The sequence below is a fragment of the Apteryx mantelli genome, chromosome 1, assembly GCF_036417845.1.
Source record: "Apteryx mantelli isolate bAptMan1 chromosome 1, bAptMan1.hap1, whole genome shotgun sequence".
NCBI classification, from domain to species: Eukaryota; Metazoa; Chordata; class Aves; order Apterygiformes; family Apterygidae; genus Apteryx; species Apteryx mantelli.
In genome coordinates, this window is record NC_089978.1 from 21,903,778 (window position 1) to 21,930,729 (window position 26,952).

The 26,952-nt window shown below is 40.7% G+C and overlaps 1 long non-coding RNA gene across 1 annotated transcript; it reads left to right on the top strand.

Annotated features, from left to right (window-relative positions):
- On the top strand, positions 1 to 26,679 carry LOC136991255 (uncharacterized). Its single transcript, XR_010883278.1, has 3 exons — positions 1 to 54; positions 4,471 to 4,526; positions 26,254 to 26,679. It is a non-coding gene; the product is annotated as an uncharacterized lncRNA (long non-coding RNA).
- Positions 26,680 to 26,952: the final 273 nt, after the last annotated feature.

Consider the following 26,952-nt stretch of genomic DNA (forward strand, 5'->3'; position numbering starts at 1 on the left):
TCTCGTGAACTAGAGGTGACAGAAAATGTTGCTTACAGAACTGTCATGGCAGAGGTTAGCATCCGTGAAAATTGGAAAGTACTACCAATTGACTTGACCAGCTGCAATCATTTACTTCAGAGACAAGTGTACACTGTGAATGCTTCAAAATACTTTTTTTGTCCACTAGCATGGTTTTATCCAAGCTCTCTAAGCCTTGGTTAGATGGAACTTTGTATTTACTATTAATGAGTTGGTCACATTCAAACATTGTCATCCTGGAGTTGATGATAGGGTCATATAAGGTAAAGGAGAGAGCAAGCTGTTTATCATTGGTAGGTTGGTAGTACTAGTACCATGTTTTCTGACTAGTTCACCTGGTGGCTCCATGTAAATGTGGGAAAGGATTGAAGAGAGAACTGATGCACGCAATTCTAGACATGAGGCATCTGGTGGTGAAAATGCAGTTTCCCATTACTTTGATGTTGGGTTAAAGGCCTTTAGAAAGTACTCAATCCATTTTAGCAAACTGCATCTTTCACCTCTCCCTGATAAGGCAGCAAGTACTGTATTGTTAACATTTCGAATGCTGTGTACAGGCTCTAGAACATGAAAATGCCTTTTTGCCCTCTATCCACTGACAAATGGAGATCATCCATCAGTGCCACTAACGTAATTTTAGTTCAGTGTCTTTCCCTGACCTGAATTCAGAGTCGTAAATTCAGTTTCGTACATGGTAATTTCAGTCATCTAACTAATGGCATCTCAGAATTTATCCAGCCTTCCATTAGCATGCATTGTCCATTGAGTGTCATTCTGTGAAGTGTTTGGGACATCTTCAGGAATGTGCCACCTGAGTCCTTAGCAGGATACAAACTCTTCAAAAACACCCTTTCTGTGGAACACAAATGACCACTCACTCATTGCAAAATCACCCAAGAGTGCGATGTGCAGGGTGATTGTTTTCCATCCTCACAGACTGTAATGTACATTGCAAAATCTTTTTTCTATCCCCAAAGAGCTAGAAAGTAACTCATACGGGAAAATCCTTCCTAATCCCCAGATACTGTAAAACATAGCAGCGAAATCCCTCTATCATCATACATGAACACATACTGCAAAATCCCACTGCAGCTATAGGGATGTAAATCTTAGAGCAGATTCCTGTCCCCTGTTTCTGCTTCCCTCCAGACAGACAAAATTTTCCCTACCCCAATCTTAATAGTTTAGTGCAGAATATTGCATAAACACATTAAAAGTACTTTCCTTTCTGTGTCAGCCCATCACAAGAACTCCATAGAGGCTGGCATCATCCCAGAAATACTGTAAAGAATGGCAGAGAGATTTGAATTCTGTATGCCAGATCCCATGATGTTGAACACACGACCACAACATAGGTAAGCAGGTTTAGTTCAGCACCCTGCAAGGCATTTTTAGTTTCCATTTGAGTAAGAATGAATAAATAGGTCATTTGGCTTTTCTCAGAGGACATTCCTGACTGGAACAGATACAGCTGCAATGTGAAGGGAGAACTGCATTCATGTGACTGCAGTGCTGATGAGCAGTGCCAAGAGCGGAGGTTTGGTGTCCCTAGCCACCCCTTCGCGCTCTGCAATAAGTTCACCCCTGTGTGTGTAGTGTTCAATGGAGGTGCACAGCTACTGCTGCATTAGCCTGATTTACACTGATGCTCCAGTAGCCAGGCTCATATATTTGTAGGTGCAAGAACATATCCCTAAACAGCTAGAAAACACTTGGTTGTTAAAATGTTGGTCCTATTTCACCTCATGCAATATCACTACATCATAGTTTATGACAGAAAGCAAAGATTACTATGTCTATAAAAATTATATTGACAATCTGGTAACTATAACTTGAATTTAATCAGAAAAATGGAGCTATCTGGTGAAAGATGTCACCAATTGCTAAGTCCTGTGGCACTTGCATGTTAGTTCAGAAGCTCTCTTTTTCGTCCTAAACAGTTTGCTTTTGCTTGGCTATTGTAAGCAGAAACCATTGCATTTAGCAATCTGACATACCTGTTTTTTTGCAAGTGCTTTCTACATGTTGAAATCAAACCTGCTTCTAGTGATGATGTTTGCATTGCTAAAATTTGCAAAAGCAGATGAAAAACCTAATAAAAGGTTTTCTGAAATATGTAAGATGTAATTTTCCTGTAAGATTCAATGATCCACTGAATCATTGTATAACAATACTTAAATGCAATAATTTCTTGTTAGGAATAAAGGGCATAGTACAAAGTCACATCAAAAGTCAAAAACATGCTGCAGTGAAACAAAGTCCCTGTGATTCCTTCTGTGAATCTTAAGAAATCATGTCTAGCAGAAACTTCATTTGCTTCCAAATTTTTGTTACATTGTCAAATGCAAAAAGTAAAAATGCCAAGTAAGCCTACAGCTCCACGTGCCTGAAGGTCTGCTTCTACTTCTAAGAGCATTAGGCCAAGTTCCAACATGGATTCACTCTCCACTAGAACTCCAATCCCCTCAAGAGCATTAGGCATAGTGCCAGCTTTCATTTACTCTTGTAACAGTTTAAATTAACTCCTCTTACATTCAATCCAAACCCTTTCTTACTATTTTAGATAGGATAAGAGCTGAGAGATGGATTCGGTCATCTGGTCTGAGGGCCACCCATCATGCTAGTCCGTTTTTGGGGACTTCAGATGCGGTTTAAACTGTGTGGGGGAAGGGAGTGACCAGCCAGTTGTGAACTGGCAGAGGGGCCAGAAAGCTGTGCCTTTATGCATGTGACCCTCTTTTAGGAGAAATAACATGGGGAAGGTCTGATTTATTTACTATTTGCACATCTGACAGTAAGCCCCAACAAAAAGTAAAATTATAGTATGTTAGGCTCCCTGCTAACAATATTTGGAGTAATTCTTTCCTAAAGGAGCTGAACAGACAAACTAGTTGAAAGACAGGAAATACCACTGTTTTATTTTATAGATGAAGAATTGGAACATGGCTTAAATTCTGCCCAAAGTCAGACAAAAAGACTGAAACAGAAGATCTCAAACCCAGGCCTTTTTTAGCCCCTCCAAAACTACATTATCTTAAGAATATCACTTGTATTTTACTTTAATAGAAGTGAGAGCAGTCTGTCTGCCTATGGTGACAAGAAAAACACACTGAAGCAGATAAGGATATAAGCACAAGGAAGACAAGTTTTATTAAAAGTGATATAAAGAAATAATCCTAGCACACTTTGAGAACTACAAGCTAATTCAATGGAACTGGACAGCCTTTAAAGTTGGCCAGCCAATATCTTGATATCTATCCAGGGTCTCAAAGGTTCTGTACCTAGTATGTTTATGGAGAAGGTTGGGGGGGACTTCAGCTGCAAACTGACACTTTAGCTATAGATTAAAAAATATTCAGGCTTTGTATGCTAGAGAGACTATTATTCCATAATTCCTACCCATCCCTCCTCCACAGAAAAAGAAAAAAAAGACAAGAAATGAGTTTGAAGGGAGCTGAAATACCCTCCTTTGAAGAAAAAGCCTTAAGATGACAATGTGCTGTTAGTTTACAGAAAGTCCAGTTATTTTATAGGCTTTAGAGATGATGGAAATGGACCTAACTACCAAGCATTCAACATTTATCCAGTAGTAAGACTGAAAATAAATGTGAACATTTTATGGGTAGATAACACCATTCAGCTAATAAATAAGAATTCACAGCCATGTTTGCATTTAGGAGCTAGGCCATAAATATAGCTTATCTTCAAGTATTTTCAACTTGCTAAAGTTACTTGAAGCTTATCATGATAGAGCCCATTAGAAAGGAAAGGAATTAGAAATTATCTAAGATATGTGTCCCCAAATACCTCTCATAGCACTAATTTGTATAGACCTTTCTAACACACTGTCTTCCCACACTGTTCCTACATAGTTAGCTGGAAAACATCTTACTGGCATATGTGACAGATTCCCTCAGATTTCAGAAGAATGACTATTTTAAGTCAGGTTGAAAATCAGAAAAAAGTTGAAAACAAAATTCTTATTGTTAAAAAAAATAAATCTGAGATTTGAAGTAACATAATTAGAGGAAAAAAATTAAATATAGTTTCTGAGTTGGCAGTGAGCTTTTTCTAATAAATATTTGATACATAAAAGAAATGGTATGTAAACTGTAGAAATAATGCTTGTAATGAACAACAAAAAAATGCAAATCAAGGTTAATACTCTGTTGGGAAGGAGCATGCATTTCTTGGAATTTGCTAAATATATTTGTTGTGGTTCTGCAGCTTATGCTGTCATTTAGGCTGTCATTTAGGCCTCAATCTTGTGAAGAGTTATACATATGCTTAATTTTATGCATTCTGAAAAGTTCTGTGATCTTAAGCGAGAGTATTCCTAATGCATAAAATTAACTGTATACAGAAATCATTGAAGAATGGAAACTTGTTAGCTATTAGATGAGAACTGTGGTTCAGCTGCTATTTTATCTTTTTATCTTTTAATAATAGGATACCATGGCACTTTAGCAACAATAATAGAAGTCTGATGGTTCCCTGAAAACATTGTAAGTGATGGAGTTATATCATGTGTTTTAGTGGTTAATATTTTCCTCATGGTTCGAGCTAAGTAGGTTATACTTCTCTTTTCTTTCCTTTCAAATGTTTTTTGTAGTGTTGCTAGCACCAATTAAAAAGAAAACATCTATCTAAGTCGAATCATATCAATGAGGACTGTAGGATTTGAATCATATTCTCTTCGGGAGCAGATGAAACATACGTACTCCAGAGAGTGATTTTTTCAGGAGTAAACTATGTCTCTGTAGGATTTTATGAGGGAACACTGGTAAACTTAGCCTAAGCTGTTCTTTCAGAATTGCTAGTAATAGCAATTGCAGGAAGGCCCAATCCTAAAACATGATGTCTATGGGACAATGCAATTAGCCTGCCTCATTTTCCTCTTTCATTGACCTATTAATTCATCCATTTTCAAGTGCTTTAAAATAACATCCTTCCTATTTTTCCTTTCACTTCATCTTAGAAGGATCTTTAAGATGTTAGAGAATAAATGTACATTTCTTTCGGATGTTCAGCTACTCTTTTATCTCTCTTTTGCGTGGTCTTCACAGCCCTCTTTTCCCTGGTAGAGTCTGCTGGTCTACTACAGCAGAGTCTCCTCTATGGAGTTCCCGGTTAGCACTTTCCACCTAGCTTGTGTTCCCAGGTCCACGCCCTGGAAAAATCTCTTTTGTTGTGCTGCTTAAAATTCAGACATTTATATTGAATGGGAAATTTGGACATTTCAAAAGTTTCTCTTTGCCCAAATAAGAATGGAAAGTCAATATGCACTTCCCACGAAGTGAAAATTCCAGAACATGGGGACAATATCAAAATACGATCTCACCAAGTCATACTGTACAGCTGCAGTTCACAGATCTGCAGAGTTTATGGCCAAAAAGGAGCATTATATTGTCCAGCTTAACATCCTGAAGGATGTCAAATTTCACCTTGCTGTGAATTCAATACCATATGCTTGGCTAAAGCATACTGTGAGGAATCTCTGCCTCATGGGGAGTTCCAGAACTTAGGAAAAAAATTGACTGAGATTTGGAATCTTGGGCCTGGAGTTGAACACGGGTCAAGAAGCAGAGAAATGCGAGTGCTACACCAAGGAAAAGATCTAGGCAGCGACTGTAGTCCAAGACTGAGCTAAGGACAGAGACCAAGGACTTTTATATTAAGTTGAAGATCTAAGGCTAGAAAGCTCATAATGCAAGGTTGCTCTAGAACAGGAGATAAGGCAGGACAGGAGATTTAACAGGGCTGGAGCAAAATCAGATTCAGGAACACAGCTACAGCCAGGTATCACATTGCACAGTGAGGGAAATAGCATGCTGGTATGGCCTCATATAACTGCCGGGTGGTTTACTGACCAATCCTGACGTTCACCTCAGCTGAGGCTCTTATTTTGTGCAGCCACTCATAGTCACATGATGCTGGCTTGGATTGCTGTATATCATCTAACTACAAGAGTCTGATCTTGATATGAAACCCTCAAGATCACAGAATGGTTGAGGTTGGAAGAGACCTCTGGAGATCATCTAGTCCAAACCCCCTGCTCAAGCAGAGCACCTAGAGCTCACCTAGAGCACATTGCGCAGGATTGTGTCCAGACAGCTTTTGAATATCTCCAAGGAAGGAGACTCCACAACCTCTCTGGGCAACCTGTTCCAGTGCTCTGGCACCCTCACAGTGAAGAAGTTTTTCCTCATGTTCAGATGGAGCTTTCTGTGTTTCAGTTTGTGCCCATTGCCTCTCATCCTGTCGCTGGGCACCACTGAAAAGAGTCTGGCTCCATCTTCTTGACACCCTCCCTTCAGATATTTATACACACTGATAAGATCCTCCCTCAGTCTTTTCTCCAGGCTAAACAGGCCCAGCTCTCTCAGCCTTTCCTCATAAGAGAGATGCTTCAGTCCCTTAATCATCTTTGTAGCCCTTCGCTGGACTCTTTCCAGTAGTGTCATGTCACTCTTGTACTGGGGAGCCCAGAACTGGACGCAGTACTCAAGATGTGGCCTCACCAGGGCTGAGTAGAGGGGGAGGATCACCTCCCTCGACCTGCTGGCAACACTCTTCCTAATGCAACCCAGGATACCATTGGCCTTCTTGGCCGCAAGAGCACATTGCTGGCTCATGGTCACCTTGTCCACCAGGACTTCCAGGTCCTTCTTCACAGAACTGCTCTGCAGCAGGTCAGCCCCCAGCCTGTCCGGGTGCATGGAGTTATTCCTCCGTGGGTGCAGGACTCTGCACTTGCCTTTGTTGAACTTCATGAGGTTCCTCTCCACCCAGCTCTCCAGCCTGTCCAGGTCTCTGAATGGCAGCACAGCCCTCTGGTGTATCAGCCACTCCTCCCAGTTTTGTATCGTCGGCAAACTTGCTGAGGGTGCACTCTGTCCCTTCATGCAGGTCATTGATGAAGAAGTTGAACAAGACTGGACCCAGTACTGACCCCTGGGGGACACCGCTAGCTGCAGGCCTCCAACTAGACTCTACACCGCTGATCACAATGCTCTGAGCTCTGCCATTCAGCCAGTTCTCAATCCACCTCACTGTCCACTCATCTAACCCGCACTTCCTGAGCTTCCCTATGAGGATGTTCTGGGAGACAGCGTCAAAAGCCTTGCTGAAGTCAAAGTAGACAACATCCACTGCTCTCCCCTCATCTACCCAGCCAGGCATTCCATCATAGAAGGCTATCAGATTGGTTAAGCATGATTTCCCCTTGGTGAAGCCATGCTGACTACTCCTGATCACCTTCACATGCTTGGAGATGGCCTCCAGGATGATCTGCTCCATCACCTTTCCAGAGATGGAGGTGAGGTTGACTGGCCTGTAGTTTCCTGGGTCCTCCTTCTTGCCCTTTTTGAAGATTGGCATGACATTTGCTTTCTTCTAGCCCTAAGGCACCTCTCCTGATCACCATGTCCTTTCAAAATGTTTGAGAGTGGCCTAGCAATGATGTCCACCAGCTCCCTCAGCGCTTGTGGGTGCATCCCATCAGGACCCAAAGACCTGTGGATGTCAAGTTTGCCTAAGTGATCTCTAACCCGATCCTCCTCAACCAAGGGAAAGTCTTCCTTTCAAGATGTTAGGAGTGTCCTAGTTTCCTTGGTAGTCTGTTCTAGTAGTTTACCTTTTTACTGAAACATATAAACATTTATAATACAATACAATACAATACAATATAATGTAGTCTTAGGATTTCCTGTAATCCTGTTACTAGTGTTTCCCATGTAAATAAAAATTTACATTCTAAATATAAATTGTGAGGACCTTACTGCATTTCAGGGAGCTTTTCTTCCCTTTTCTTTCTTCCTCTGAAATCAGTGTGAGCATTGCCATCAATTTTAATTATACCGGTATTTCACCCTTAGTTTTATAGGAAGAGTTGGCAGCAATAACTATAGTTAAGGTTGCCTAACACTTTCCATTGTATATAGATTCTATGCTTAAAAAGAGAGAGAGAGAAATTGTACGTAAGGGTATAATAAAGCAAGTCAAGATTAGCAAAGTTAATTTTATCTGTGTTGCTTGAAAAAACAGAAAGATTTATTAGGGACTCAGACTCATATTTTTAATGTGACATATAATTTTGAGCAATTATTGTTATGTAGTTCAAAAAATACCATTAAGATGGCAAAGACATTACTTCACAGTATTACTAAAGAAAAAATATAGAATTATCAGTATTTTAACCTGTACATTATTTTTAAAATATATGTTTTCTCGAAATGTCAAAGTAGAAGCATCATCATACTCCTTCTTTCTTGTTTCCTTGCCTGGACCACTGCTTAAAGCTATATATTAATAACAATTTGTAGCATTACCATGTTTTATTAATGGAAGTTATCTTAAATCATAGCATCTTTAATGCTGCTGAAGAAGATGAAGTGTATATAATTATTTCTTTGAAAAGAGAGGAATTATAAAACTTCACTTTAAATTACTGTTTTCTTTGTGCTACTTAAAATAATAAACACTACTTAAAATAATAGTATACACTGAAGTAGTGTTTACTGCTTTTGCTCAGAGTACCATTATGATCTTTTATAATATCTATTTTTGTATAAGCAGAGAAAGGAATGAATATTTTCCAGATATGTGTGTTTGGTTGTCTAGTAACCAAAACTGATATAAGGTCTGATCTAAACTAATACCACTGGCACATGTGTGTGGTAGACACACACCTTCACTACAGAAAGTTTTGAGATCCTTTAATAAATCTGTTGAAAGTCCTAAGACAAAGTTCATTGTGGTCAGCAGAGTCTTTCTGTTTCCATTGATTTCTGCATTTGGCTCTCATGGAGAGCTGGAAAATATCTATATTATTTGCAGAAATATTGTGAAAGCCTTTGTATATTTGCTAGTAATGGACTGCCTGGCCTGTAGCTACTTTAAAAGGGACTGTTGGGGCATTCACAAATGGCACTGATGAAAATCCCCAAAGAAGCAGTGGACAAAGTTGCTAGTTGGAGAATGGTCCCTCCTTGGCTCCAGTCAGGAAGGAAGGGTTGGCTGCTGTCAGGAGTATGTCTGTGTGCACCCAGAGAGGAATTCCAGTCCGTTACAGGACCCACGTCTAGAAAAGGGAAGAGTCTTGAGGGAATGTGAGGGAGGTGACACCCTTCAACATCTGAACTGCATGGGTTGAAGGAGGTATAAGCTATGCCAATAGCAGAAAGCCAAGATACACAGACTGGCTTGTGTTCACAAGGCTTAGGAGGTCTTATGGTCAGGTGATGTTCACAAGGTTTAGCAGGTCTCGTGTTCACACGGCTTTGGGATAGCATCTCCATATCTGATCTGTAATGGTGTGACAGTGTGCTCCTTCCCTGCCCTGATGTGCTCTTCCACCCGCCCCAAACTGACATCCCCGTAAACAGCACATAGGCAGGGGCCAATTGAACATGCGCCAACTAAAATCTGTCTAGTATGCAAATATGACTATGAGTCAGTCATCTTCCCCCCATAAATAGAGGGCAGTCCAGAGCCCATTGAGCTCTCCTGCATGGCAGTGGGCTGCACTGCAGAACCTCCCCTTGAGCAGGGACACCTCTCAAGGTTACTCCTCGAGGTTGAGAGATTCCTTACCCACAACAGATCCTCGGTAAGTGATTAATAGCACGCTGAAACTTTGCAAAACTTCATGAAACTTTGCTAAGCTGCATCTCTGATTGACTGTGCACATAATCCTTTAGACATAAACTGTTGACCAAGTCTGGAACTAAGACTGGATCCAGCCACACCCAGACTCTGCTGAGAAGGAGTTTGGAAAGCAAGGGGGTCCTTTCTGAACCTCGTGACTCAATGGGAGGATCTCCTTGACACTTTCATTTGACCCTGTCCTCCATGCAGTAAATAACTGAGTGAACCTTGCCAGTGACCCTTGTTAAATCACTGTCTTATTTACGATTGAACTCTGTTAAATCACTATCTTACCTCAATAAAACATATTGCTGCTTCTCTCTTAGGAGTGAAGTGCATCACTCCTCACTCATCTGCGACAAATGGAGAGATTTAGTTGGAGCAACCCGGAACACAGCCAGGACAAATCTAGCAATTAAATAACTTCTGTGGTGCAGGTTCATGTCCTTAAGCTCAGTCCCTGTCTCTTTTTTATGTAGCAGCAAAGGTGTACCCATACAGTGCCACCTTGATAACAGGTAGAAGTGTGGATGTGTTACTTCAAGGTGTAGCTGAGGGAACAGTGTCTTATCACTGTTGTGTATTAGAAATTGTTATACCTTACCTAAGTACTAAAGTGTTACTAGGCTTATGAACATCTGTATTTGGGAACATTGGAATTTATGTCTCTTTCCAGTCTTGGCTTATATGAAAAAATGATTATTAAATATAAATGGCAATTTAAGCAGAGGCAATGAATCCACTCAGTTTTTGTAGGGTTATGCATACCCTCTGTCATTTCAGACATCACTCCCATCATCTGCTGCAGAGATAGCTCAACAATAGCTGACAAATGCAGATGGTTCAGTGTTGCAGAGGCTGCCTGCCTGCTTGCCTGTGGTGGGTGAAGCTACTTATCATGCTGAGCTGACCCTAAGCTAAGTTTGGGGGACTCTCTGAGTAAGGAGAGGGAGACTGATGAAACAAAGCTGTTTATTGTTCTCCACAGCAGCAAGAGACACTGCAATTTTGACTCAGAGGAGCTGAGGTCAGCCTGGGGCTTTCTACTCCATAAGCTCCAGGAAGCTGTGACACCAGTGGAGGACTGAGGACCAGCAGAGCCTATAGGCCACCTGCTGGAAACCAGGGACCATCCATGGCTTGATCCTACCCCAAATCTATCCATGACAGCTGTCTGTTACATTTGATAACATCCTGGCATCCGAAAGAGCCCATTGCTCTTACCAGATCTGGATAGTGGAAATGGAAGGCAATTTTCAGGGATAAGTATTTCATTATTAAATTGAATAAATGGTAGGTTTTCAGTTGTTTTTACAAATTAATTAAGATCTAAATTATTTAACACCCATGAAATCTGTGTCTGTTTCCTTTTCCTCCTTTTAGTCTATTCTGTTTCTATTACTCTCTTTTTATATAACCTGTTTTACTAGGAGTCATATCACATGAACTCAGCAACTAGATTTAGTTGCCAATGGCCAGAAGCTCAGCTATCACTACTGGTTAGAAATGTACAAGACTCTCTGCAGAGACAGCAGCAAGGACTCAGCTACTTTGAGGCACTGGGGTACCTGATCAAGAACTATGTATTACAGCATCTATGAAGAGTCATTAGAGGTTGATTGCCTCCTATTGGTAACATGAAGCACAGTAGGCTTAAATTACTTGTCTAAGATCTTGAAGCAAGGCAGTGACACAGCTGGAAATAAACCCTGAAGACAAAAGCTATTTGTCACATATTTTCTGCAGATATTGCATCATTTTGATGGTTTCTGGTTGATTTTTGAGGACTTTAAAAAAAATTCTGCATTATTGAACTGTGATATATTATCGCACTTGATAGCCTAAAACTTAACTCACCTTATTCATCATCTCCAATTTTTCCTAGCCTTAGAAATAGCATAGCCAGAACAAGTAGTGAAATGTTCTGCAGAAATAGTTTGATGTTCCATAAAGTTATTTTCCCCTTTCTGCAACAACTATACCACCTGATCTGAATCATATGTTTTAACCCCAAACTAGCAAAATTCCAGAACATTAGGTAATAGCATTTAAAAAAATTACTAGGTTGCAGTTGCCTCTAGACTCAAGGATTATATTAAACATCTTAGCCAGTCTGCATTTCATCTTGTAACTTTTTTTCAAAGCTGTAAATGTTCTTTAGCCAACATACCATATATTGGGTTAATTGGGATGCCCATATGTAATAAACATAATGGTTATCTGCTTACACGAACAAGGAAAAGTTCCTAACACCCCTCAAATGTCAAATAATCTTCAAACTTCAGAACACAGGTTACTGCTGTCTGGATATTTAACAAAATAGTCTTTAAGAAAGAGATAGAAGATACTTAGATATATTTAGGTTTCCTGCATCTATCTCCTGAAGTAATTCAGAAAGTAGCCCAAATATGCTCTGAACCATTTCCAGATATCTCAGATATCTTTGAAAACTTAGGAGACAGAGGAGACTGCAGAGGACTGAAAATGGAAACCTAATAACTCTTTTAGAAAAAAAGATAAATGGGGACACAAGTAATTACAAGCCAGTCAGCCTTAACTAACTTCCATCCCTGGTTCTGGAACACGTTATTAAACAAGCAGCTTCTAAATGCCTAGAAGATGATAAGGTGATAAACAATCACTGACATGCCTCTGTCAAGAACAGATTATGTCAAACCAAACTAATTTTCTTCTTCAATATGTTAAATAGCCTAGTAGATACAGATGGAGCAGTAAACATGACATATCTAGATTTTAGTAAGGCTTCCAAATCCATTCCCTGTTATTGTTTAAGAAACTAAGGAAGTATAGCCTCGATGAAATCACTGGAAGATAAAGAGGGATGAGGGCAACTGGTTGAAAAATGCTACTTTTGAAAAGTAGTTATCAGTCAGTGGTTTACAGTCAATTTGGAATGGCATTTCAATTAGGCTTCTCTAGGAATTTGTTCTGGGGACAGTCCTCAGTTTAACAATTAAGATGACTGACTGGACTATATGTTTACAAATTTCAAAATTTTTGTCAGTCTGGGAGGAGCTGCAAGTACACTGGAGAAAAGTATCAGAATGATCAAAATGATCCTCACAAATTGCAGATATGGCTTGAAATCAACAAGTGCAATAAATACAGGTTTTTACACTTAAGAAGGAGGAATCTACAAATGCAAAACAACAAAAAAAGAAAACTTGGGACAGCAAGACTGCAAAGATCTGAAGGAACTCACAAACTAAATTAGATCCACAAATGTGATCTTGTTACCCAAAGCCCGTTTGCATGTACGATATGTGCTGTCAGGGAGAGGACTGGCTACTTCACTACAAATGATGCCTTCAGAGGCTTGAGCTGGTTTCCTGTATTGAGTTTTGGACACTAAGCTTTAAAAAAAATGTAAACACATTGGAATGAGTTCAGAGAAGGGCAACAGGAATAGAAGAGGAATACATAACTATGCGGAAAAATTGCAGCAATTAGGCTTGTTGAGTCTAAACAATGGAAAGTAGAGGAAGTGCTGATATCTTCCAGTACAGAAAAACCTTTATAAGAAGAATGGTGATCAATTGTTCTTCAGTTGCTATGTAGGGAAAAACAAGGAGAATCAGCTTAATTTCTGGGCTAGAAAATTCCTTTTAATTATGAATATAGGAAAGCAGTGGAACAAGCTACATAGAGAGACTGCTTGAATACCCTTCATGGGAGTTTTTTCCAGATAAATTAAGCAGCCACCTATTGGATCTGTTCTATACATATTTCATCCTGCCACAGTGCTGTGGTTTGACAAAATGATCTCTTGAGATCCCTCCAGCCCTAAATTTCTGTGATTCTATGAAATCTGTACATAGATATGCAAATGATACAAAATAGATCTTTAAATAATTCTTCTCTTATGAAAATAGAATGGGAAAATTCTTCAGGAATGAAGAGTCCAGCCCTTATTTTAATTTCTTATCTTAAATCTTAAAAGTATGAAGATTATAAGATTAATTTATTTTTTCCTTGCTAGATACCATTGATACTTTTTTATCTCAAGCTTTCCATCTAAATGGCATATATAAAAAGCTGCTTCCCCTGGATGTGTTGTAAGTAGTTCCAGGTCATCCATAAACAGAAATGTCTCACCTTGGTTCAACTGGTTGAGTTCTGAGTCAAAGGACAAGACTGCCATTGTTTGAACTCTAGGTTTCCACTGATTTCTCTGTGAGTCCTTGAATGTGTTATTTAAGTTCTTTGCCCTGCCTTCCCCTATGAAACCTGGTTATAATGTAGACAATGTACAGTACAGAACCCTATTTTCACATAAGTAATAATATTAAGAGTTAGGCCTATGAATACAAATTAAGGTTTTACAGTCAGCCACATCTTTCATTCTAGCAGATCAGAAAAATTGTAAGACTTCTACTCAGGAATGGTAACTTGCTTGGTTTCTCCATACTTGATATTAATCTACCCTTGACAGTTATTAAAGTAGAAAATACTGTTATTGTTTTGTACAAAAACAGACAATCCGCAGGAGAGAATGGAATTTGGAACACACTGTAGTCTTCAGAATTTGCTACATTTTCCCCATCACCCAAATTATTTTAAATTGTAAGTAAAGTTTTCAAAGCTGTTAGCATTATTTTCTCAGATCACTCAAATTGTTTTCAGAAGCCATATTATCTGTGATGAATCAGAACATCTTTTATCAAAAGAGTTGCAAGAGCATTAAAACTATCGGGTATAATTTACAGCTTTTGCTCCTTTAGATTCAGCACTCTTCTGAAAAGAACCTAATTTAATAAATAGAAAATCTAAGTTACAATCAAATTTATTATATTTACCAGACTTGAATTTCAGACGAGACACCATTAAACTTAATTTGAAGAGGAACGAACAGAACTGCCAATGGGCACTGTATTAGTAGCTTGAAAAATGTCTAATACTCTTGCAGTCAAGGGAGTTATGGTGTTGAGAGAAAAAGGAGGAGGAATTTTGTTTGTCTTTCTCTGTATCTCTTTTATATTGTGCAAGCTGAAATAAAGGGTAGAACCTCAGCCCAGAAGTCCAGAAGAGGGGAAAAAGTGTCCTCTTCTTAGATTTTTCCATGACTTCTAGCATGCCTTCACAACCTAGCACTACAATTCTGCCTAAAAGTCCTCAAATTACTGCTAGAGCAGTTGATATTATATTGGTGGTTTTAAGTGCATATGTGAACACTTGCCACTTTATGCTGCATACCTGATTTAATCCCACAAGTTCTGCATCCACAAAATTTCCACTGAATGCTGGGTGAGTTCTGTCCTTGGAAGGCTTCCAGATCAGGGTTTTCTGTCAGAAAAAAACCCTCAATAAAAGTCATATTCAAAAACAAAAACAACAAAAAGCAGTCTTTTCCTTCTCCTGTATTGTCATTATTCTCCTCTGAGTCTCAGTCCCCACAAACCCTCTCTAACTGCCAAGTAAGTCTGTGACAGAGATCATATTTTATTCACAAATCTGTAAATGCAGTCTGTTATTTTGTGATCACATTAATTGCATTTATGCTGTGGAGATTTTTAATTCAAAGAGACGCTGCTGTGTTTTGTGTACACCATCTAAACCTGAACAGAGTTTTTGTTCTTTCTGGGGACTTTTACTGACTTTCAGATATTTAAAATCTGAAGTTACACATCTCTTTGATTCATCTTCTATTAAAGAATGTTGGCTGCCCTAAAACTGGCAAAATGATAAAACAAGAGGAAAAAAGCAGTATTCCAGAGAACTATGATAGTGTATAGAGTTTCTTTCCTGAAGGTACGTTGCCACCTAGCAAACATTGAGAATAATGGTCACAAGAAGAGTAAAAAAAATAGAAAACCCCAATCACTTAATCAGCTATGATCTTTGGCTTAATTTTGAAAAGCTTGATCAAAGAAAGCACTTGAGGTGTGAGCATTCCTACTGAGCTTTTTGTACAAAGAGGGTAGTCTCTGTATGGATGTGGCCTGTCCTCTGCAGGACCAAATGAAGTCAACCATTGACCTGGCTCTGTTTACTGTAGCTGAACTCTGCACAGTTGAGAATGTGGAAGAGGAGGAGGAGGATGATATATTAACTCCTTCTGACACTTCAGGAGATGTGTATGCTAAAATGCAGAGCCCTTGGTGCTGTGGAAGTCCAGGAGGCAGCTTGCAGTGAGGGAGGCTTTGACAGTCAAAGAGGCTATAGCACAGTGGCCACAGCTGGTACAGAGATAGAGTCTCACTCTGGAATGCCATATTCTTTTAGTCTCTCTTTTACACACATAGTTCGTTGAGGAATCTCACAGTTTAAAGATGACAAATTTGAGATGCAAAATAGAAGAGGATCAGATTATTACACAAGAAGAGCTAGATGAACTTTTAGTAGAGAGGTAGGAACAAGATGAAATGCAGTAATACCAACTGCAAGATCATGCATTTATGGGCAAAAAGCTAGAATTTCTGCTCTGAATGCACAGTGATCAAGAGCTGGAGAATTCCATGCATGAATGAGTATTTCTTACTCCAGCCATCAAACAGCCACACCAAAGAACGACTAAGATGTAGGCCAAGGCTGCAGTACAATGTGGAGCTGATGAAGTAGCTCCATACTGAGAACAGAATTGGAGATGAAATCAGAGATGACTGAATTGAGTTGGTTGCACCTTCCTTCAAAGGTAAAGAAGCAGAGAAGGGTAAGAACCTTTCTATAATTATAAGAAATCACACACAAAACAAAGACAAGACCTGAAAAAACAACTTGCATGACACTGCAATCTTACAGAAGATTGGGCTGTCAGCAAAAAGAGGTTGCATGAGTTTCTGCAGACGCAGTAGTAATGACCACATGGCAGCAGTCAGCACTTGGTGAAATGCTGGAACTGTTGGGAACCAACTAGACTTCAGTGGCTGGGAACAAAAGTCCTCAGAATAGCACCAGACAAGTGTTTTGCAAGGTGAAATAAATGCCTTCCTGTTAGTAAACTGACAATTTCTTTTGTGAACTGGGGCATGCATCTCTCATTAGATAGGAATTTTAGTTTTTCCCTTCTTTTGTGTCAATGATATCCAGTCTGGTCCTCAGTAAAGCTGAAACAGTCTGTTTTGTAAAAAAAATAATAAAAAAAGCCTAATGGATATTAATCTTCAGCAATTCCATGTGTTCTAAATATCAGCATTAAGACTAGCAGGAGTGCCTGCATTTGTGAATGTATCTGAGAAGGAGTGCCATGTCAGGAATAGTTCCTCTCCAGCTCAGTGTAAGTTCATATTTTATTACGATCTAAGCATAACTGGCATTGAATCAAGCTGTTCTTATTCCTTACTGCATGAAGACTGAAAATTGGTACTGTTCATGCGGTTCTGTACCAGTGAACAGCTGCAGCTGGAGCCACTTGTGTGAATGTCATATCCAGGAGGTTTGAGGTTGCTGCCTAGTATTTGCCATATGGACAGCAAGTAGGATTTGAATTTCCAGCCTGCCAAGGGTGGCTAAAGTACTGGGGGCTAAAGGAGTCCCTGAACACACAGTAGCCCTGAGTTCTCTGCCCATACCAACCCATGTAAAGTGAGGGGGAAGGAAGGGGCCTGCTCTGAGTGCAATATGATGGTATCTGTATGCTTAAATGCTATTCAAAAGATGCAAAAAAAGTCTGTTTTACAACTTTCTAGACAAAAGTAGTGTCCCACTGCAGCTTATCTAAGGTCAGGCTGTAAAGGCCAGTTACTGGCAGAATTTAGCATGAAACTAATGCTCTTTGTCTCATGGTGAATGTGGCATACAGGCTTGGTGCTATTTTGTTGCCTGCACCAGCGTTTCTTCTCAGGTTACTTAAAAAGTATCATGTGAATAAAAAGGTACCATGAATCAAAAAGTACCATGCATATCTGCCTTCCTGGCAGCTCATGTCTGTTCTCCATAGCCTGGCAGGACTACCCAGTGACTACCCAAATATTCTAACGCAAAGATCATAGCTGTAGGTCATGTAATATCCTATGAAATAGGAAACCTTTAGTAATTTAGAGCTGGTTGACATAATTTGCAGAAGTGCTAAGGAGGTATGAAGTGATGTAAAGGAAGTATTTGAAATTTTCTCTTGTGAAAAAAAATGCCAGAGACTAATGAAAGTGTAATTTTACTACAGAAAGAGGAGGCCAAGAATTCAAAACAATGGGACCCTAAAATCAGGCACTGGAATCCATATTCTTACATGGAATATAAGTATGTAAATAATTAAAGACATTGAAGAGATCTTAATGGGCCTGATTTTCTATAGGTAATTTCTGAAGTTCATTTTCTTAGCACTCACATCAGGTATCTTTGGAGTCTGTTAACTTAGTTGCCCAGAAAGAGACACCCAAGAACAGTTTTGAGAATTTTAGCCTTTCAGTCTTAATTTAGACCCTATTTTTGAATATCTGTCCTTTGCGATATAAAATGCATAATATTAAATCATTTCAGTAATGGAAGTTATTTGATTCTCTGTTCCTGAACAAAGAGACTCCACTTGTAAAACATCCTTATAGATGATGGATTATTTTCAAACATATTATTACCAGAACACTATTATTTTTGTGTATGAGTTTTATAGATTTATTTTTACTTTTCAAAAATGCGAAGAAATAAGCTCAATCTCACTGTTAAATTAACAGACATCTGTAAGAAAAGCCTCAACTTTTTAATAGCTTTGGAATGCAATAACTTTGAAATATTAGATAGACTCTGGATTATACAGACTTTGGTTACACTCCAGGGAAATTTTAAGTATAATAATAGCTACAAGATTACCTTTTGTTGTCTGAATACTATACAAAGATGCTTAAAATGACTAGACAGAAAATTGTGAAAGCAGCATATGACTCAAATTATATATAAAATATGGGATTACTAGACTAAAATCTGTATGTGGGGAAAACTTAGTGACAATCAGAAAGGAATCTTCAGGAATATACACTAAGGACTCTGTCCTTATATTTCTACAGTTGAGTCAAATAGTCTGAGTAGCTGGACTGTGAAGAGTCTTTCCAGAAATTCACAATGACTTTGCAAAAGTTCAGTAAGTTCTTACATCTTTCACACATTTCCCTGTCCTTGGTTTCCCTGTGTTTTGCTTTCATCTATCCTGCTGTGATGCCTTCCACAATTTTCCATAATTACAGAAGCTGGGACGGACAATGCCCACAAATAGTGAGGGTTTACAATGATAAACTATATGAGGGTTGCAGTGATCAGCTTTACCTGAGGGAATAAAAGGACAAAATAAGCTTATCCTCTGTTCATGCCAGTTGTCAGAGCTCCATCAATGGGATGGTGCTGTGCCAATGTAGGAAAGCTGAGAATCTGCTCCAGAGTTTTTGGAAGAACAGACAGCAGCCCTCTTGGCAGGGCAGCAGACCCAGGCTCCCAGTTACAGAGCCGGAACAGTCAGATGATTACAAGAATAAGAATTATGAATTCCAAAAAGTCCAAACAAATTCTTCTTGCTTGTTCATATCAAGATTTATATGAATAGCATAACTTGAGGCCTGGCAAGATATTTTTCTTTCAGTTTTGCCATGGGTTTCTTTACAAGCCTGGCCCCCATTAAAATGGCAGGATACCTAACGCTAGAGGTCTGGCTGATGTCTCAGCATTTATATGCGTAGTTCTATTGACTGCAATGTCACTGCAGTAAGGGCAGGGTAGCCAGAGCCAGTTTGTCCATATCCTCAGAAGAAATTAGTTCTCAGTGCTTGGTTGTGCTATAAGAGCAGTCCCTGAGACTCCTCCTGAGAACTGTAATGCTCTTCTTCAAACCTAGAGAAATATTTAAAGAAGAGGAGGCACAGTAACCTCTTAAATGGTTTCTTCTCACTTTGCCTTTCAGTGTTTTCCCTGCAAAGCCTAGAAATCAAAGCAGTTCAGAAACCGTCCATTTCTAGTGTGAAATCCAAGTTGTAGGTTTCCAGTGCTGCTACATCTTTTCGGGCCCTCTTACTGTGAGTATCTAAGCCCTCTTGGAATAGCAGCTGCTGGGAGGGGACTGGAAACCCCATGGTGGATTTCAGGCTCTCAAACATTTACAAAATCTGTAAACAACAACAGAGTGGGAAACCTGTTCTTTACTGAGAGCAGCTATGGAAGCAGAGAAGCAAACTCTTACTGGTTAAGAGTTTTTCATCTCCTTGTCCATTTTTGCTGAGAACTGGAGTGGCAGGAGGTGGAAACCCAGTCTAAAATTTGAGTGATGGGCGTAGTGGGATGGAGATTCTTTTCTACTCAGTGTCTCTGCAGGGAGGTATCACCTGTAGGAATAAAGATCCAACCTGATACTCAGAAGCGTGCCAGTGACCTTCATAAAAGCAGTTACTTGAAAGCCAAAGAGTGGGAGGAAGAGTCACATTTAGTGGCTGTGTTGTAGCTCAGAACTTGTGTTGGTTTCTTTTTCCTTTCTTGAAAACCTATTTTTCATGTATTTTAAACCTAGAAGAGACCACTATTATCATTAAGTCCCTGTGTAACATCAAAGAAGGGTTGCAGCTGTGCACACTGAAGGTCTGGAAGAGAAAAACTCCTTTTCTGAAACACCTAAGTAGTTGCAAGGTCACAAGCATTTCCAACTCCTCACCAGCACCTGGGGTAATACATAAAATATTTTTGGTGGCACACAATAGCATATGAAAGGTTTACACTGATGGTAATTTATACAGCACTGTCCATTCTCTCTCCCTTCACCTTGTAATTCACTAACAGTTGGCGGTGTTTGGCCTACCATCCATGGCCACTGATGAAAGAGCACTGAATGCCCTAAAATGGTATATACCACCAAATGTAACAAGTCTAACTAATGTCAATTAATGGCCTTTGATGCTGTTGTTGTCTGTGCTCCATCAGGTTAATGATTTGACTGCCATTGCTCTACATAGCTTCTTCTGCTAGTTTCAGAACTATTGAATTTTGCACTAGGGTCATACTTAAAACATTTTGGTTGCACATGCTATTACCATAGCTTAGCCAAGCAATCAGGACTTGAGATATACTTGTGGTACAGCCTCCATTGTTAAAACCACGTTCACCAGAGTTATATGATGGCCAGCACCTGGATGTCTTTGGTACACTACAAGTTCCATGAGATGAATGTTCCACTGCTTTCTGTATCTGTGGTATAAGATGATGGTCACATTGCAGGTGCTGGTAAGGAATTTAAGTGTTGATTGCTTCCATTAAACATCTGAAGTACTATAAACAAAAATTATATTCCTTGGCCAATTCCTGGAGAATTGAACCTGACAGTGATCAAACAGAAATATGTCCCTGGGACTTTCCTGGCTGAAATGTTTTTGATAATCTGCCTCAAGTGAGCTTTCCATAACATTTCACCTGGTAGACTGTCCTGAGCCCACCCACTGAGCACATTTTCTATCACCCCTTAGTTTAGCTTGGTATCAGCTAAGTTTCCAGTAATGTTTATAATGCTTATTGCCTCCTAAAGGAAAAGTAAGACCCTTGCACTTTCTGTGATCATTGCATAACAGGCAAGAAGATCACAGTCATTTTAAGAGCCAAGTGAGTTTATATGCACTATTTGTGAGAAATCCCTTACTCAAACTATCCCAAATTTAGATCAACAACTGTATTCCCTAGATAGATGAGAAGCACCAAATGCCAAGAAAATCTATGTTATCATATGACTCTTCAAGCCCTCATTATCACCACATGGTTCTTGGCTGTAATTTTATCTCTGATTCCATAAAGCAGTTCCAGTATCTTAATGCTATGTCCAATTCTGGACTAAGAAAGTAGCTTGATTTTTTCCAGATTGTTCAGAGAGATAAGGAAGAAGTTCCTTCTCCTATCTAGGAGAAGGAACTATCCTATCTAGGAAATCACTGAGTGCTCCCTGTCCTGTAGTAGAACACACAATCAGGGCACAGGTTCAGGGTGAAGATGGCGATGAGCCAGGAAAATGGGAATGGTGCCCTCACAGAGGCATCTTGACAGGGTTTCAACCAGTGAGGCAGAGAGGCTGATATTGGTGACTCAGATCCAAAGGACAGGAACTCCATGGTGAAAAAGGTCCTATCTGAGCTTTAGTTCTGTAAAGGATCACTCAGGGCTGTCCTAAAAATTGTTTTATTCAAGGCATTTCTTGGCATTTGGAGATGACAGTTGCTTGGTGGCATTTTGTTCCAGATTCTGAAGTCAGAGCAATCCATTCTTCCTTTCAGCCACTTCTTCTCTCTATTCTCTCTTTCTTTCTCCCATGCTCCTTTTCTCTCTGACATTGGTATTACCCAGCTAAAGTGACGGAGGCTGCTCAGAACCTACCCCAAAATGTTAGAGATGCGTCAAGACCTGTCTGTCCTGTCTTTGATTCCCTCTTCTTTCCATTCTTTCCTTTCCTGGTAACCTTTTTCCCATCTGTCTGCCTGGGCTGTGGTTCTCAGAGGAGCTGTGCTGTACTGAGATGGCTGGAAAGGGATTGGTACTGTGATGCTTTCAAGTGGAGCTAGACAAGAAAGAAACACTGAAATTATCCCCATGAGAGATGGCAGGGGTAGAGGGCTGGAGGGAGGGAGGGAGAACAGCAGAAGAAGAAAAGTGGGACTGGGATTTTTCATCTTGACAGCCTACAAACTGAGGTCTTTGGCCAATGTCCGGGTGTGTCCCATGTCCAGTTAGGCATTTATCTACTTCAGGGTAGTCAAAGGCTGTGCTAATGATGAGGACTGTCTGCAGTTCTGCTCTCTACACCTTTAGAAAGAGTTATAGAAAAACAGCTGGAATGATTAAGGCCTTCAGAGTTACTATGTTAACTGGGACTCTCCAGTTTGGAGAGGAGGAGGCTGAGGGAGAATGAGTGAGGTTTACAGAATCATGAAGGGACTGGATAAGGTGAATGCATAACTGTTATTCACCAGATCCTACAACACAAGAAGTAGGAGGCATTCAGTGAAACTAATAGGAGACTGGTTAAGATCTTTTTTACACAGGGGGTAGTGAACTTCCAGAATTTGCTGTCCTAGTGAACCGTGGAGGCAGAAAATATCAACAGGGTCAAATTGGGGTTGGACAAATTCAAGGACAGCAGGTCTATAAGCTGATACTAAAGGGAGTATGCAAGGATGTACCTTCTGACATCCCTGACAACCCTGGTGATTGCGTTTGCTGGGGGAGTACAAGGGGAATAGCCTGCACAAAGCGGCCAGGAACACATATACTCCCTAAATGGTGGTTCCTACTGCTACCGCCGTAGAGAAGATAGTGGCCTAGCTGTACCCCAGTCTGTTGCAACCATGTTACATTCTTACATAAGAGGAGAAACAAACATGTCAGATATTGGCTCTCAGACCCAAAAGATGGCATGCGTTTTCCGTGATCCTCCACTCACTCCAAAATGGAAAGCACTCATTCTTATATTTTCCCAAGTTCCTTTATAAACTTCTTCAGATTGGGCAAACAGAAATAGCTTAAACAGAAGATGGCAGTCCTCCAGGGGGGAATGGTTTAGTAGTCTTACTGTCCATCAGCTCCCCACCCCAACTATATTCTTTTGATCAGACCCTTTTTTCACTGTACAAGAGGGAGGGGGTCTCTGCTCTGGCTGTAAAAGGACGTTCAAGAGAAACAAGCTTAGGTAACACCAAACCCAGATTTTAGTCAGAGATGCTTTTGTCTTGGCCAGTCAAAAGGAAGAGATTAGCACATATCCCGGGTAATTATTTGAAGAAAATGGTTATATTAATTTCAGTCTCTTCACATCACTGAACCAGAGTGCAGTTATGTACTGTTGGGTTATTGGTGAGATAGTGGCAGAATGATTGGGGAAGTCAAAAGGCAAAAGCATGCAGAATGTGTGGTTATCAACACAGTAATTGGATAGTTTTTAAGCAAATAAAACAGACACTGTCATGCAATATATTACAAAGGATTATAATATTGTATCAGAAAGTGGAGGTTTTACCAAGTGACCTGATTACATTCACTACAGGCAAACAGAGGACTTTTTCATTGGTAGTCAACTCCAAGGAACCACAAAGAGAGGGGACAGTCACTCCACAGGTGTCAAGGCTTCCCAAAGAATGGGAAATTACGAACAACACTGAGGGGAGGAAAGTTTTTGAGAGGAAGAACATGAATTGAAATTGTGAATTCTGTTAGATGGCTAAAGAACCATGTTTCATTTAAAAAGGATGACTTTTTCTAATAGGCTAATATGGTTCAGTGGTGTCAACAGCAGTCAGAGCAAAAATGCAATATATAATACTGATAATTTAAAAAAGGGGGAGAGAACAAAAACATAAAATTGATTTACAAAGTGGGGAAAACAGGAAGATTGACTGGCAAGTTTAAAAACAATGCAAATTTTCTAATGCTTATTTGTAACACAAGAATTCTTGCAATGGTATAAAATCTTTTGTTAGATTGAGATAGTAAATTTATAATAACGTAGAAAAGGCAAAGTTTTTAGTATATATTTCTGATTTGTACCTGAGAAGGAACAGGATGATGGAGATGGTGATACTGAAATATTTTTATTCATATTCATATGAATGAAATATTTTCCTTCATTTTCATTTTCATTAGAAAAAAAGATAAATTTTTAGAAGGAGAAGAGAAAGGAGAATTTTTCAGTTAACAAAGGCTAGGCAAATTAAAAAAATGGTCTTCATAGTGTACATCAAAAAGTCCTGTAAGAGCACAGATGTACTCCCTTTTCCAGCCACACCTGCGACCCTGCTCAGCCTTAGGTGGGCCACAGGACCATGCCTCCAGGCACCTTGTCCTCAGCTTGCCAGCCCCAGCAATGAGGATGTGGTCAGTGGCTACAAGAGCACCACCCATTTGGGCATCCCATCTGTCAAAAACCAATGGGTGCTGCCACTGCCCAGGTCCCACCTCGGACTGGCCCATCATGGACTCGCTCGTCTGCTCTTAGCGCTGTTCTTCGGGGCCTGCGGCACTCGCTCCCTCTCCCTGCTGTTGGCTGGGGACAGCAGTGGCGACAGCTTGGACGGGCACTCATCAGCATGTTTCCCACCAAGGTCACCACCCACAGCACACAACCACATCGTCAGCCCTAGCCCTGGGAGTCCCTGTTAGGGCTTAGCCCAGCCCTCCTTCCTCCAGCCCCCTGACCCCGGCCACTGCTGTGGGGGTGCTGAGGAGCATCCCCTGCTTCCGGAGCTGGGGCTCTTCTTGGAGACGCCAGCGGTCCCCCAGACTCTGGTGTCCCACGGGAGAGCTGGACACCTAGCGCAGGCCGGGGCGGGGGAGGAGGAGGAGAAGCCGAGGAGGAGGAGGAGGCAGGCAGGCCGCAGGGGGCACTGAGGGGCCGCCCCGCTGGCTTTGCCCACTAGAGGGCAAGAGAGTCCCACACAAGCGCAGCGGGGTGGCCTGCCCCTGCGAGGTCTCTGGTGTCTCCTTCCCTCCTTCCCCAGCTGTGCCCTCAGCCCTGGGGAGGTGCAGGGCTGGGGTGGGGGGGAGTGTTACAGTGTTATGGCCCCTCAGAGAGCCTCCTTGGGAGAGCGTGGCAGAGCCTGGCCTCTGCCCTGCCACACAGTGTCAATGAGGAGGTGTCTGGCTTCGTGGAGATGTCTTCTGGAGGAGGGCGAGAAGGAGCTGGCCTGTGACCTTCAAGTGGGCGCTGGGACATGAATTTGACACGCAGGAGATTAGCTCAGCCTTGGCTGCCAGAGGGCTAGCAGGGAGCTTGCGTGCTGGCAACTGTGTGCTGGTGGCCTGCTCGAAGCAGATGCTTCAGCTCATGGTAGACTTACTTATTGCTTTTGCATCTGGATAGGCTAAACCCCTGGGTGAATCAGCTTGGCATCTCATGTAGGCCACCCTTTCAACATCCTGCGGTGGAACAAAGTACCAGTTACTCCTGAATTCACTTATTTTGGAAATCTTCTGTATGGTCATGTTACCATTGATGGAGATGCAATCACTTGCCTCCAGAAAGCTAGAGAGGCCTTTGGCCATTCCAGAAAATGGGCCTGGATGCAGCATGAAACCAAGGTCTCCATCAGGATAGAGGAGTACCAGGCTGCTGTGGCTGCCAGGGTGCTGACCAAGTGATAAGCAGAGGCATCCGTCGAGCTTACAGAGAGCTGCAGAAGCTCCAAGAGAGGCACTTTCTGTCTTGGCCCCAAGGCAGGTGATGGCAAGGTAATCGAGGCAGGTTGCTGACTGCATGTCTGTTCTAGCATTGATAAGTGGGGTCCTGTTGATGGTCTGGATATGTGCCTTGGTTGGTATGTGAGTGCTACCACATCTCTCAGGTAGTGAACTATCTGAAGAGAAAATGTAGCTGGCTAAGGGAGAACTTCAAGGATATCCTAGAGCCTAGTTTGAGTGCAGTCTACTGACAAGCTCTTTTGAGTTTGCAGTCATGAATGGGCAGCAACAACGTGTGAGTGTGAAGAAGGCAGAAATTTCTTTGAAAAGCAACAGTGTGCTGTTGGGCAGGAAATGCACAATAGGCAAAGGATGGGGCAGTAGCAGCAGAGCGGTTCTCAAACTGAGTAGTTCTGTGAACAGTGTCATAAAAACTGCTTACCATGGGTAGGCCTGTGCAGTCCTCTGCATACACAGCAATTTTAACTTCCTCCCCTTTTCTCTTTCCAGTTAATGGCACTTTCACTCTTGAGCTGGAGGGACTTGTGAAATGGACAACTAATTCAGTACAAAAGCAGCAGATATGTACCTTATTTGCCTTGAAGCATCACCAGCAGATACACGCTTTCCAAAAGACTATATCACCATCTCTATCAATACACTCTATCTGACAGATAATGGCATTATTACTTTTGTACTTAAATTAAGATATTTTAAGCATATAACCTGATACTCCCTGGACTCCCTGAACTTCCAAGGACAGCCACAAAGATTGTATTCCGCCATGCTTTTTTTATGTAGGTTCACTAATTCCTGCAAGTGGCAAAATGTCATAATGTCAGATATGCTGCTGCAGCTGCATATCACATGGTAACATTGATGCTGATATGTTTTTTTTTTCAGAATATTGCATCTAAACTGTCTTATGTTTTATAATCCTCCGGTCTGAAAAATTAGGCGGGAGGTTGTACGTCATATTAAATATACCATCTTCTGGGATCCTTGTAGGTAATGTTTTATGTCATAAATACTTAAACATTTTTCCTACAGTTTCTGAAATGAAAAGGCAAATATATTCCTCTAGATCCATTTTTCGTAAATCTGTAGGCATTTCTTATGTTAATCCAATCAACTTGAATCGTGTGGCTAGTAGGTTAATCAAACCATTTCACAAGTGTGTTATTTATTTCCACGTAATCTAATGTTTCA